A 7500-nucleotide genomic window follows, 5' to 3' on the forward strand; every position below is an offset into this window, starting at 1 on the left:
AAATAAATAAATAAATGGGAAGTCCAGAATAATGTAGGAGAAATCACCTTAGAAAAAAATGTTGATATTAATTACAGCAAATTTATTTCCCTGGAAAAGTGAAGTACTTGTGGTAAATAGGCATCTGACAAACTGTTCATCATCACTTTATTGCCAAAGAAATGCAAATCAAAGCCACAGCAAAATACCACTTTATCCCTGTGAAAATGACTTTATCAAAAAGAAAAAAAAAAGACACCACCACTCCCCCCCCCCCAAAAAAAAACTGTTGGTGAGGATGTGGTGAAAAAGGAACCTTTGTACACTATTGATGGGAATGTAGACTGTTTCAGCTCCTTGGGTAATAGTGTCATTGGTTATATAACCCAATAATTCCATTCTTAGGCGTCTACCATAAAGATACAAAAACATTTATTATAACGAAAACAGACACTCCCTATTCATTACATCATCATTTGCAATAGAAAAACTATGGGAACAATCTAAATACCCAAATATAAAAGAGTAAATCAGAAAATTATGGTACATATACATAATGGAATACTATTCAGCTATCAAAAAGTTCTATTGTCATCATTTGTGGTAAAATGGATGGAGATAGAGGAAATTATGCTAAGGGAAATAAATCAGAAGGATAAAGATAAATAAATACAAGATAGTTTTACTTATATGTGGAATAGAGAGAGATTCAACTGAGAACTAACATTAGAAAGCTCACTATAGAACTGAGGTTACCAGTGAGATGCGAGAGATGGAATATTAGAGGTGAGAGAGCTAGGTAGGGAAGGAGCACAATGGACTATGGTGGTGGGCTATGGGTGTTTTGGTGGTGGGTGTGGTGTGATATGGTACTAACACCTATAGTTGAACATCTTACATTTCTAAAACATGACCAGTGATGTAAAGTAGTGTTACTTCAATGAAAAAAAAAAAAAGTTGCTATACTTTTATTTATTGATACAAAGATTGCTGAGACCAAGAAGGAAGAATTCAAATTGTTCATGCTGCTGGATTTATAACTTAGGGTTAATCATCCATTTTACTAATGGGATCAGACCCACTTTTAACTTTCCATGTTTCTCAGTACATGAGCAGTGAATAAAATATCTCTTCCCCTTGGGGGGTGGGGGGGGGCGGATAACCACATTGAAGAAGGAAATTCCATTTTCCAGAAAGAGTATTCAATGTGAAGTTGAATGATTTTGATTTCTATAAGCAAGTCACTATAACATATTTCAAAAGCAAAACATATTCTAGTTATAAAGGTTATCTAGAAGCATTATTGTACTTCCCCACAGAACATTATTATACAGGAGAGTCACTATCTTTTAAGAGACTTTGACCCTTCAAGTTTCTAAATGTAGTAAGAAGGTATGTTCTGTTTTCAAAAGTTGTCCTCAGGCACTGTAATGGCTTACTTCTTGCTGGTTCTTGAGGAAAATTTACTATGATATAGCTAGAGAAGTCAGATATATGCTTGAAAAATTGCTATTACTATCTTTTATGATCGGAGGTTAGTGATCCCTTACCTAACTGCACCTGCCTCGTTAAACCAACTTCTATGAACCATCACTCTGGCTGCCAAGAGATAGTTTGAGGAACGCCAGTGGAAATGTGCACTTTTGATTTCAGGATATTCAATGATAATCTTATTTCTTCTTTTGCCAAGAAAGGCATATCCCTGAGTTTCCTCTAATAAAAAGAATATGAAACAAATAAAGAGAAGTGGAAGAAAATCTGTACTTTCTCTGAACAGGCAATGCCCCTTCCTCTCCTTGGTGTCATCTCTAGAGCTTTACTCTTGGGAAAAAGGAGACATTCTCTCTCAAACAGAAAAGTTAAATAGTATTTCCAACCGTTTTTTGAGGTCATTTGAATTGGTGGTCTAGGAAACACTCAGTAATAAGATACAAATAAGTGTAATTACATGTTGTACAGAAAAAAAAATATGCTGATTTATTAAAATATGAAAATGATGGCAAAACAGTTATGGACATGAATTTGCTCTCACTATTAATTTATAAATAACTCAAACTTAGGTTGGAATTGTAGGAAGTATAAATCTGATGACTTTATACCCTGAAAGTAGTAACCTTTTGTCTCTCAATCCATAACATGCAGAGTGATTGATTAAACAGTTGTCAAGTTATTAACACTTCAAGGAGGATCACATCTCAATCATTATCATACCCTAACAACAAAGACATATGATAGACAAGCCACTATTTGCAAATTATGGGTAATACTTTGATGGGCTCTGGAATCCTTTTAGCACATCCTACTCACAATGAGAGAAAGGCAGAAAGACAGAGATATAGAGAAGACAGATATAAAGATCATCATGAATAGAAAATGGTGATGATACTAAATAGAAAATGATAGATGATGACAGATAGATAGGTGGTAGATGGATGGGTAAAACAAGAACTGTATATCTCAGTTTTGGAAAGTCAACATGTCCTGAACAGCCAGTACAAAATATTTTCGCTCTACATCTTCAGAAAACTGATACTATGTATTGTATCATCCCACATCATTTGTTGAAAATGTAATGTCCAACATGATGAAATTAGGAAGTGGGGCTTTTGGAAGTGATTAGCACATAGGACAGAGGCTTTTGACTAGCACTACTTCCCTTATAAATGAGACCCCAGAAAGACCCTTTACCTCTTCTAAAATGTGAGAACAGCAATAATGCACCATTTGTGAATCAGAAAGTGGGACTTCACCAGACTCAAAAGTTGCTAGCACTTTGAACTTGAATGCCAGTCTCCAGAACTGTGAGAAATAAATGTATACTCTATAAATCACCTAGTTTAGGGTACTTTGTTAAGCAGTATGAATGAACTAGGACAAGAGAATCATACACTTCTAGTCATTATTCTATTCCACACAGCTACCACAGAAGTCGAGCCAGAAGACTGTGAGATGTGCTTGCTTCTTTTCCATTGCACATATTCTTGGAAGCAAGGACACTGACAATAGCACATGGATCATAGCTTAATGACTAACTGCAAATCATTTTTTTTCCCTCAGGTTTATTTATATGTTCATATAGAACTGGAGTATAGACCAGAGGTGCAGGGGTGGTGAGAGGATTCACCAGAGACAGAGTGGGGAGCAGAACAGGCAGACTGACAAAGTATTCTGCTGAGGGGAGCACGAGAGGTCTGCTGTACCATGTGGATCACCTCTGGTGCAGGGGATCGAACTCATAAAGTGGCAGCAGCTGGCTTGCAGTGCTGTGCTTTAATTCACTGTATCACCAGGGAGGGCTACAAACCATTTCTTAACTCTTTGTCCCTAGTAACTTCTTTGTTAGAGTCATCAGGCCAGTGCCTAAAAAGTGGAACAGTGCTGGTTAATGGCAAGTGCACCTTAAGAAGAATCCTGAACTTCCAACCTTATCTTTATTATAAATAACTGCAATTATAGGTGTAATTTGTTCTCCATTTTATGAACATGCAACACATGAAAAAGTATGTTTTTCTCCCACAGATGTGCCAGGCTTTTCCTTTTCCCCATATGTATAATGTTTCATCTCTGTGCTAGGATCCTTTTGACATCTAGAAGGGATTAGCTGTTGGTCTTCAGAGATATACTCACCCTTGAGAGTCTTGAGTTTTCTATCATTCTATTGTTTCAATAAGTCTTTCCATCAAAATCAACTGCTGTGGTTAAAGGCCTCATTCCAATATCAACAACAACAACAAAAAATCACTCAAGAACTCACTACCACCAGTCAGTAGCAAAATCACTTGGTTATTTGCAGCTATTGATAAGCTCATCTCAAGGAGCTAACAAGATTAAAGTTTCTCATACATTATTGAGAACTATTAGAAGGGGTTCCACTGGAGAATCCACATATGGATATTCCAGTATGAAATTTGGGAATATTTTATCTTTCTTCAAAAGCAACACATGGCTTATAGAAATAGTAATCCAAAATACTATGAATCCAAAAGTTGAGCTTTTAAATTTTGATTCTAAAAATGGTTATATTACTTCCCCATTTTTTCTTCTTTTGTTGAAGCAAAAAGCCCATTCAAGTAATAAGGAATAGATGTATAACAAACCTCTGAAGAATGTTAAATTCTTGGTGAAGAATGCTAAGACTCATCTTAATCCCACACAAGAACGGTTTCTATTCCCTCTTGTCCTTACTCCGTATTTTACACATTTTTCATTGTTAAAAATATCATCCTTGGGCCCTTCCTGGTGGCGCTGCAGGTTAAAGCACAGCACTGAGAAGCTTGAGCCACTTCTGCATGAGTTCAATTCCCGCCTGCCCCGGAGGAGATCCACATGGTGTGGCAGACCTCTCCTGACTCACCCGCTGCTCCCCTCAGCAGTGTACTTCGTCAATCTGCCTGTTCTACTCCCCACTCTGTCTATCTCTTGTGAATCCTCTCACTCTCTGCATCTCTGGCCTGTACCCCAGCTCTATATGAATAAATAAATAAATCTTTAATAAATATATATATATGTGTGTGTGTATATATATGTATGTATGTATATATATATATCTCGTCCTCATCATGACCATCTAATTGTATTATCTCATTTTACAAGCAAATACTGAATCTTAGTGAGATGTGTTCATTCATTCATGATATAACAAATCTAATATTGGAAAAAATGTTTCCTACTGGAAAAAATGTTTTACAAACATCACATTTGTACTCCTGTGGTTACAGCAATATTACTTATTTACTTCTCTATTTTTCCCAGAACATCAGATGCTACTTGAGATAAGAGACTAGCTCTGCCACACTACTGCATATCTGTATCCCACCTAGCACACTGCTTGCACAGAATAACAATGATCAAACAAAAATTTTAAAAGTAAAATGACTAAATAAATAAGAAGGGACAATAAGATTTTGAAAGCAGTCTGAGTATAGACAACCAGAAGTCAGGGAAAAAAAGAAAGAAAGGGCCTATATAAGGCAAAAGCATTAAATAAGTTGACAGATTTGACAGAACCCATGTATCAGACCTAACATTCATTGGATAAAAGCCGAAGACATTGGTGTAAATGGCCACGTCAGGCCTTTTGCTGCCCCCCAGAAAGCCAAACTCAAAATCATAAGAATTATATATACATGAAAGAGTTTTATTTGAAATGGCTACCAAGGGAGTTGGTGGGTAGGCACCCAAAATTAACTGGTTCCCCAGATGGCAGAGGTGCTGGGACTTTATGAGGAGTGGAGGAAGGAAGTTCAGGGCTTTATATTTTCAGGTCCAAGGAGGTGTGGGGTACTCTCAGGGACAGAAGTCAAGGTGTTTGACTTCCCAGTAAGGTATTTTCTCAGCAATCAGTAAGTGTTTGTTTCTGATGCCACTGTCAACCCAGGGGTACACAGGGAATTTTTGTAAGATTGTAATACATTCTGTTTTCAAGTTCCAAGAAAAGCAGGTGGAGCCAGTTACCATTTTATCACAAGGAAGGTGTAGGGAGTATACACAGTGAGTTAACTCTTAATCCCAAAGCACGAATGCAAAGCCATAAATCCACAGTTTAATTCCATTTCTTTCAAAATTTTAGTCTTGGGAGTTTTGTTTGGGTTGTTGTTACAAACTGAGGAAGCTACACTGAGTCTGCAAATGAAAGCAGTAAAACCAAGCAGGGGAAGTCCTGGAAGTAGGTGAGGTCCTGTGGAAGTTACTGCACAGGGCATCCAAGGAATTCTAGCTGCAACCCAGATAGATTAAGTCAATTTACTCTCATCTGGAAATGCAGAAAGAACTGATGAAATAATGTCTTTTGTGAACTTTTAAGCAAGGAAGGCTAGTCAGAAAACAAATGTGCTAAGTCATAAAATTATTTAGTTTACTGCTCAAAGGTGTCCCAAGGCTGTGGCCCATGTAGTATACTTAATCATAACCCAGTGACATTCTAGTTAAGGAGACAGAATTGTGATTTCATGGAGACCAAAAGTTAGTAGAATGGAGTAATGACAGGACACAACTTGACAGAGATAAGTATAAATATCTTGACAGAGATAAGTATAAATATCTGAGGATAAAGAACAATTAAAACTGTTAAAATCAACTCATAAATGCTCACAGGAATGGAGGTAGTACTTGTTCCCACCAACTGAAATCCAAAATATACGTCATATGAACATCAGTAAAATATTCAGAAGTTCCCATCTTTGTAATTAGCCCAAATTTGTAACGCTGGTCTCTTCTAATAAATATTTTTAAATGAGGTATAATCTCTACTACAAGGGTTTAAATTAAGAACTAAAAGTATATGACTCTCAGCAGTTTCTGTATACAAAAAATAGATAAATAAAAACAAAATATGGTCAAGCCATCATGTCTGATATTTAATAAAATTGTTTCAGGCATAAAAAATATGTAAGGCAAAAAAGCTCAAATACATATTAAGGAGGAAAAAATTACTCATATAGAATCAGAACATTCACATAGTGATTTGAGATCTATCTTATATGTATAAGAAAATACAGAAAAGTTTAAATTAGCTAAATGAAGCTAAAGAAGATTTAGAAATATTCAACTCAAAATTCTAAGCACTAAAAAATTGGATAAAATGTTTACTGGATAAAATTACTGGTAAATTATACATTGAAGAAGGAATATATATATATATATCACATTTCAAAGACAATTATAAGAGCTAAATCTATAAAACTCATAAAAGAAAGAATATGCTGAAACTTTTGCCACCTTAGATGATGCCAAGGCCTCTTACATATGACACCAAAGCACAAGTAACAAGGACATAAAAATAGATAAACTGGGTTTCATAAAAACGTAAACCACTTTTATTTTAAAAGACATAAATTTTGTAACCCATAGAATTGAAGAAAATATGTTCAAATCATATATCTGATATCAGACTTGCATTCAGAATCTATAAAGTGCACTTAAAAATCTACAACAAAGGCCCTCCCTGGTGGCGCAGCGGGTTAAAGCACAGCACTAAGAATCTGAAGCCACTTCCGCATGAGTTCGATTCCCGCCTGCCGCCTGCCCCGGAGGAGACCACATGGCGAGCCAGACCTCTCCTGACCCGCCCGCTGCTTCCCTCAGCAGTGTACTTCATCGATCTGCCTGTTCTGCTCCCCACTCTGTCTCTGGTGAAGCCTCTCACCGCCCCTGAGCCTCTGGCCTGTACCCCAGTTCTGTCTGTATGAATAAATAAATAAATCTTTAAAAAAAAAAAATCTACAACAAAAATACAACAATTTAGAATGAGCAAGAGATTTGAAAAGATCTTTGTCCATAGAAGATGTGCACAAACAGGCACTATGAACATAATGTGTTGAAATCATTAGTCATTAGGGACTTATAAAGCAAAAAGGAAAGGAAATAAAGCTTCTTTATAGGATCTGATTCTTACCATGAGTATAGGTGGGACTCATACATACCATCAACTAATTCTTGGATACCAGCAGGAATTGAGATTCCCACTTAAGGGCTCAGTCATACTAGATTGTCCTCCACTGCAGATGCCAATTACAAACCAGG

Source organism: Condylura cristata, unplaced genomic scaffold (assembly GCF_000260355.1).
Source record: "Condylura cristata isolate star-nosed mole 26May11 unplaced genomic scaffold, ConCri1.0 scaffold00002, whole genome shotgun sequence".
NCBI lineage: Eukaryota > Metazoa > Chordata > Mammalia > Eulipotyphla > Talpidae > Condylura > Condylura cristata.